We start from the raw sequence: 7,593 nt of genomic DNA on the forward strand, positions 1-7,593 counted from the left end.
TCTTTGCAGACACGCTGCTTCTCCCGTGAAATCTGCCAGCGGGAGGAACCTCAGCTCCCTGCCTTTCCTTAATCTCCTTGTTAATTCCAGCCCCCTCCCTCACCCACCACAAGCCACACATTACCCTCATCACTCCGCAGCCGCCATTTTTATTTAACGCCTGCGCACCTCCGGCACCCCGCCCGAGGAGCCGACCCCGCCCACCACTATGGCTCCGCCACGCCCAGACCACGCCCACCGACCGGCCTTCTCCCCTCACCCCCTCCCGCCCCCGGCTGTCACTCAATCCGGGCTCGGCCGGGAGGGGCGGAGCCGAGGCGGCAGTCGCAGCCAATCGGCGTGCGAGGTGCGGCAGCACCGCGGCCAATCGGCGGCTCGCTTGTTGGTGGGTGGGGCGGTCGTTGTCGGTGTTCCCTGCTGAGAGCCCTGGCCCCGTCTGGCGCTGCCGCCGTCGGTGTCACTGGCACTGTCGCCGGCTGAGGTGTCGCGGTAGCTTCTGCAGACACAGCCACAGCCTGGCCCTGCCCCACAGTCATTGAGGATGAGCCCCCGCGCTGCCCAGCGCGCGTCCCGCCCTGCCCGCCCGAGCCCATTCATCTAGCGACTGGTGAGGGGCGGGGGTGGCCGGCGGGGGGACAGGCCGAAGATGTCGGGGCGGGGGCGATGGGGGGCTGTGAAGTGGGGGGGGGGGGGGTTGTGGAGAGGGGGAGAGGGAGAGCCCCGAGCAGGGGAGCCGGGGAGGGTAAAGGGCAGCTGGCCACGTAGGATGGGAGGGGAGCGGCTTCGTGGCTCGGCTGCCGGTGTGGAGGAGTCTCTTGTGTCCCTCGTCGGTCCCCAGCTATGTGAAGGTGTGTAGTGGGAGTCAGAACGGCCCTCTGTCCCCCTGCTTGCCCCTGGCCTCTCTCCCGGCTCTGAAACACTTCAGACCTTCCCCCTCTTGACACTGGCTGCAGCCTCTTGCCAGGTTTCCTTAGCTGGAGATTCCCGGGAAGCCTGCCGTGATCCTTGTGCATGGCTTTTGGTAGAAGCTCACAGGGCTGCTGCTCCATTTGAGCAGCAGCGTAAGCACTAGAGAGCTGAGGTCTCGTAGTTAGCTTAAAAGGATACTTTCATCCAGTCTTCTTAGGGAAAATCAACTCTTTTTTTTTTTTTTTTTTTTTTTTTTTTTTTTTTTTTTTGGTGACGTGGTCAGTGTTGTTGTCTGTCTTCATGAAACTGATCACAATTTGTGGTTTACAAAAAACCAGCAATCGCCTAACATCTGGTGTGGGTAGTCTATAATAATACTGTACCAAAAGTTCAGAGTTCATTCAAAAAAGTCAGCTTTTCCTAAGATGGAAAAAATCCTTGATGGATTTATCAAATATGGTTTTAAGTGTGGTGAAATTCTAGAGCACACTTGTGGTTTGTTGTGCTTGACTTCTCTTCAGCATTATCTGTTTCAATAAAAAATCTATAGCAAGGTCCCAGTGTATTGTGGAAATACCTATAGCTGCACTCACTGTACTTTTATCTGTATCACTTTCTGTATGTTTTAATTGTTTTGGACAGTATTAAGTTATTAAATATAAGTAGTCTTGACTGTTTCTAGATAAGCCAAGCACAATATTTCAGTTTACTGTTTATGTACTATGATTCCTGACTAATAGATGTCCTCTGACGTGTTGTAGCTGAAATTAGCTACCAATGGTACTTTGGTCTTTTTTTGAGAGACGTTTCTGCCTTTAATTGGTAGTGCTTGTTAACTCAGTTAAGAACAGCTGAATTAGAGTTGCTGGATTGCTGAACGTTTTAATTCTGATAAGGATTATGCTGCTGTCACTGTGAAGGAGGAAGTTATAGAAACTCTGGAGAGAGCCTCTAAAGGCCACTTGTGCCAGAATGTACCTGTGCTAAGTGGTGGCACAGAGGCCCCAGCCCAGTAAATGAAGCAGCTTGGATCTCCCATGGCCCGAGGGACACAGCGGGCATGGTGGAACATGGTGTTTTTTAAAGCAAGTCGGTCTTCCTCCATAGCTTTACTTATAGGCAGGTCACATTTATTTATAACCTGAGCAGTTTGCTTGTTGTCTAGCCTGTTTTGAGAGTGTCATTTTCATTCAGTTTGTCATCTGAAAATCCTTCCTATCTGAATCCTTTATGGAATTTGAACAAATGAGTACTCATCCCACTGTCAGGGGTAAAACAGAGTGGAGTTTTGATTTTTCTTCTTTATGTAACAGATGCTGCATTCAGAGGCTCTGGGTGCTCTGATGAAGCCACAGCTGAAGGAAAAAAGAGATCCAATTTGCTCAGCCTGTACTCACGGGTTGTTTCATAAACATTCTGAATCCCAGACTGTTTCCAAAGTTTTCCTCTACTGACTTGCTTCTCTTAAAACTTGATAGCTGAACTAGAGGCAGGGCTCTACCTGATGGTTTTTGCATTGAGAAGAGCAGAACACTTTTTTTAAAGGTCTCTGTGGGAATTTCAGACTGCCAAACCACTCTGAGCTGCTGCGTGGCTTAGATTTACCTGGTTTTCCTTGTATAATCAATCACTTTTCTCTCCATAAAATATACTTTGTATTCATATAATACCATTCAAGGGGTTGAAAAGCTTAGATTTTTTTCCTAGACTTCAACAATTGTACAGAGAATTTTTAAACAGATTAAACTATCTGTGGATATGTAATTTGAGTAGAAATTAATAGTCTAACTGTTCTTTTAAACCTAGGACAGTGTGCTGCCTATACCCTAAAGGTGTGTTCGCTTTGTTTATCTAGGAATTCATCTGTGTTTCCTTAAGGATATGTTGCTTAATGCCAGTGCTAAGTTTATTATATTACTACCCAGCTTCAATTTTCTAGTCACTTTTGTCAGATTCTAAACTATTACTTTAATGTGTATTAGTGAAAGTTGCCTTTAGGGAAGAATATAGTCAACAGAAAATCCTGAAAAATTGATAGCATGGTAGCAAATTCCTATGGCTTTAATTCTGTAAGCTTTAGATTTGCTTATTTGATTAGCTTATTGGTCGAGTAGTTGGTGTGGTGAAGTTTGCTTTGGCAACAAATATTTTCAGGATTTTCATGCTGTTATGGTTACAGATCTTTTGAGATCTTATGAAACAGGTGCAAGTGGACCAACTTGGAGAACATTATGAAATGTCAGCATGTTTGTTTAAAAAACAACCCCCCTTCCATTCCACAATGGAAATCTTTAGGATCTTTAGGATCCCTTATAAGGATGGACTTAACCTTCCTGAAGTTCATGACGTTGCCAGTCATCCCTCACTTCATTTAGCAACTTATTATCAATAGGAAAAGCAAGTGAATTTTGCACCTTCAGAAAAGCCGTATTATTTACACTATTTTTGTAAAGGAAGGGTGTTATGATTGACAAGGAAAGCTCTAGGCTTCTTTTATACGGAAAATAGAAACCATTATTTAATTCTGTTTTAGAAGAGTCAAATGCTAGGTAGTATTTCACCAAGTGCATTTTAGATGCAACTACTATTTAGTAAAATTAGTAACATCTTAAAAAACAAATAAAAAGTGAAGTGAATAGAATGAAGTTATGCCAATTTTAAGGTCTTGAGAGATATCTTCTTAGTAAAGCAGCCTGAGGATGGATTTCAAGGCCATGTCACTCATTTGACAATTGAGTTACTTTAATATAGTGCACGTGGAAGATGCAAACCCATCAATCTGTCTTCAAGTGGCACTGAATTCTAAGTAGTTGAATCTCTTCTGTATTCTCTTTCACTTCCATGTGAAACCATTGTCTATATTAAGATGAAAAAAGCTACAACAGCTACTAGCCACTGCCTTGGTACTGATATCCATATTCATGTTGGCCAGATTTTGCTGGATCTAATACCTCAGTATAGGCTTTCATCAGGAAGAAGTGGATACAGATACGAGTTCCAGTATCTAATGTGTGCCTCCCAGACTGGTTGCCAGAAACATATGCTGAAGCTGCCAACCATAAGGTGAGGGTTGGTTGTTCCCTTGTACCTTTGAGCCAAGAGCAGACAACCTCTGTGGAAATGCTTTCTAGGAAAAGAGAAAATTGGGGATGTGTTGATAGATAATGTGATACACAGATTTCTGGAACTTCACAGTGAAAGGCTTCTGCAACTCTGCTCATTTTGCTCAAATGTTGAGATTTCATGTCCGCTGTCTGCTGTTTTCAGGAAATGAAGTCTGCCACCATCATCCTTAGTCATGAAGGTATTTGTTAGCTCGGTCTTACAAATGTGTAGAATCTTTGTTCATTACATACTCAAGAGAGGTGTGACAGCTGTGATTTTTGTAGTGACTTCAAAGAAACAATCACAATAGGTAGAGAGCTGCTTTTTCAACTGCAAGTGTTCTGACTCCATAAGGTCAGATGACACATCTGACACACACCTCCTTGGAGGGTGTCTGACATCTGTGGTGCCATAGTGCTTTGCCTTATCTGAAGGGGAGAACTGAGTGAGACAGTTCTCCTTAATTCCAGGAGGCAACATACTACAAACACTTTCTTAGTTCTAAGGAATTGCTTCCAAGTTGGTTGTAATCTTTTAAATTTTCCTGGACTGTGAACATGTATAATAAGTAGCTCATGTCTCTAGGGCAAAAATTTAGAAACCCACTTGCTGCAGAAATAAAACATCTTTGTTATACTCTGAATACCGCTCCAATTCCTCCATTTTTTGATGACTTTTTTCTATAATAAAATGTAATTAGGAATTTGTTTTTACAAATACTTTGAATTCCAAATGATACTTATTTTATCATAAAAATGTTGAAAATGTTATAATCTTATTTATTTATGTCTTCTAATAATTACAGCGTTAGGAAGACACTGGTATTATAGCATGAATATGACTAGTGCTGAGAAGCCTACAGAAATATCTGCAAATAAAAGTAGAGACACATAATCAAAAGGGCAACTGTGTTCTAGACATTTCAATTCAAAGTTTGAAAAATGCTGTTGCTTTTCCTATTTTGTGCTTATTTTAGATGCTGATCATTCATTTGGAACTTCCTGTACTAGAAGTAAGCATTTGAACAGCAGAAAAGCTTTTACACAGACCTGAGCTTCAATTCACAATTTGAAAGTTTTAAGGGCTTCCTTTGTGTAACAGTCAGGTCTGATTATTAACCTTTTTCAGATGCAGTATTAACATGATAATGTCTGTTACTGGTGTGCCAGTCTATTGTGAAGAGGTGAAAACTTGATCTACATCCTTCTGTCTTGAAACTCAAGGTGTATGTATGAATATACTATTATAGTATCTAGTTTTGTAATGTTTGGAGTAAAGGAGGGATAGGTTGGAATGACTTACAAAGAAATAATTCAGCAGAGTCAGGTTTCACATAGCTGCGGTGAATGTCACCATGATGGAGTTAGTGTGATGTAGGCAGGCTTGTATTTCTATCTAGGAGAAGACTTTTTATTCCTTTAATGTTTGATTTGTTGTTCACATTTTGGTGTTTGGTGAGGCTAGACCTCAGGTGCCTTAAATAGGTTTTTCTTTGGCCTCTCTCTTCCTTTCTTGCAATGGCACATATTTCTTTGAAACCAGAATTTGATTTCTTTTGAATCATTTTCTCATGCAACTCAGTGTCTTAAATAGGTGTGTATCTGCACAAGGGAAGGTATGGCACATGGCATAGCAGGACTGCTTCCTTGGGTGGTGGTGTCATTTCATACCAGTTTACCTAAGAGATTAGTGTACTTTGTTTTATGACTCCTCTGAGTAATTTTTCTTGATGTTGTTTTTAGTTTTATTCTTTGTAGCACTAATAATAATGTCTAAACAACGAACTATATTTAAGATATGCTTTAAAAGGTGTATGCAGAATTCATCCTTCTTCCACAGCATAATTTTTTTGCCTAGTGGCATATTGATGAAATCTGACAAATTGACTCAAGGATAATGGCACTTCTGATGTTCTTCCTGTAGATCTCCAGATATTTTTTTTTAATTATTAGTGTTTAGAAAGGTGTTTGCACTGGCAATCTGAGTCTGCTGATAGTCACCTATCACACTTTGATTCCTTGGAGCAGCAAGTCAGGCTGCGTTCTTGAAATTAGAGCTTTTTTTTCAAGCCTGTGACAGTGATTCACTTCTCTTTATGGTCAGGCTTGAGAAGGTCAGAGGAGAAAAGTCGATGCACATATATGTTTAATTTCTTGTGTTACTGCAGAAGTTTGTAAGTTGGTTGGAAAATGACCTGTAGAGTGAACTGAAGCTTGCTTTGACAAATACAAGTTTTGGTCAATTCTAGTCTCGTAAAGCTTTCTGATTGTTACTCCTGGTCAGGGATGAGGGACTAAACTGTAGTAAATAAAGACTACTTTTTTTTTTTCTTCTTCATTTGCCTCTTTGTGAAATTTTTTTGAAGGTACACACTGAAACAACTTCTGATCTGTAGATTTGCATTCCGAGTATTTAATCCCTTGTGAATGAGGTGGAAAAATAATTGTTGAAGGCTTTGTCGTGAAATGTTTAAAGGAATACTCTTGGATTAGACCTTTGTTTTCTTGGAGGTTTACATTCCATTACTAGTATTTGCTCTAAACTGATTGCTTGCAGCTTTATGGAAATCTCGATAATTCTTGAAACAGGAGGAGGACTGGGATTTCTGTTTTCTGAACAAAATAAGTTTTTTTGTGATGTGTCTTTGCAGAGAGAGATGTTAACAAAATATGGTTATGCGCTCAGTGCCTGAAAAGCAATGGAAGCTAAGCTCAACAGGCTTTTTGGACAGGGTGGGGGTCAAGGAGTAGGATGTGAACTTGCTAACGACTGCTGAGCTGGAAGTAGTAGTGTGTGTGGGGGGGTTGTTTACTGTGTTGTGTCTTGTCCTATTTCACTCAGTTTGAAACTAAACTTATGCTTGGAAGATTGAAGCATATTGTTTTTTGGGGGCTTAATAGCAGTTCACAATTAATTCAGCAGTGTATCAGTGATGTATGTAGTTTCTCTGTTATCTGGGTTTGTCTGTGATTTTTATAGTGCTGTGTGCACTTTGTGAATTGTGACGTTTTTGACTTTAACTGTGCATGTTTCGTATGCAAGGTGAGTGCTTCTGTCAGGCCTTTACTTTTGAGAAAGAGGATGCCAGAGAAAGATGGATGTGCTAAAGACAAGTATGCCAAGCTAAGCAGAAATGCTGTATGCCCCAGATTGTGAATATATTTTCATGAAGAAAAATTTGTATCTTTGGTTCCTTCTCCTTCTTTTTCCTCCCTTATCTCTTCCAACCTAGACCTTCACATCTTTCTACCTGTTTTAGGAGCTTTAGACCTTAGCCCTGCCTGAATTCATGTCTCTTGTACAAGCTGCTTTTATTTGCTCTGATGCCATCCTTTCTCCCACCTGTGTTAGCAGCTATGGGAGTAGTGGAGAGGAACCTTCCTGTTGGTTCTGCAGAATAGAATTAGTAGGGACATGATTATGCATTCAGGGCAGGGAAGAGAAAGTGGGGCATAATCCTATTTTTTGCAGTGGCTATGGAAACTGTAGTGGTCCCTCCCTCCCCCTGGGTGTTACTGACAAGTCTTCTGTTAACCAAAGTGTGCTCAACAGCTGGGGGGATTTTTTGGTGCATGTTTG

At 41.6% G+C, this 7,593-nt stretch overlaps 1 protein-coding gene across 3 annotated transcripts in view; it reads left to right on the forward strand.

Annotated features, from left to right (window-relative positions):
• Window positions 1-401: 401 nt before the first annotated feature.
• IBTK (inhibitor of Bruton tyrosine kinase) overlaps window positions 402-7,593 on the forward strand; it is a 56,369-nt gene continuing 49,177 nt past the window's right edge. For all 3 annotated transcript variants that reach the window (XM_027696559.1, XM_027696576.1, XM_027696566.1), the window contains exon 1: window positions 402-607. The gene's annotated coding sequence lies outside the window, so the exon portion shown is untranslated. The remainder of the gene's footprint in view (window positions 608-7,593) is intronic.

The sequence above is a fragment of the Neopelma chrysocephalum genome, unplaced genomic scaffold (assembly GCF_003984885.1).
Source record: "Neopelma chrysocephalum unplaced genomic scaffold, ASM398488v2 Primary Assembly neopelma1_23b, whole genome shotgun sequence".
NCBI lineage: Eukaryota > Metazoa > Chordata > Aves > Passeriformes > Pipridae > Neopelma > Neopelma chrysocephalum.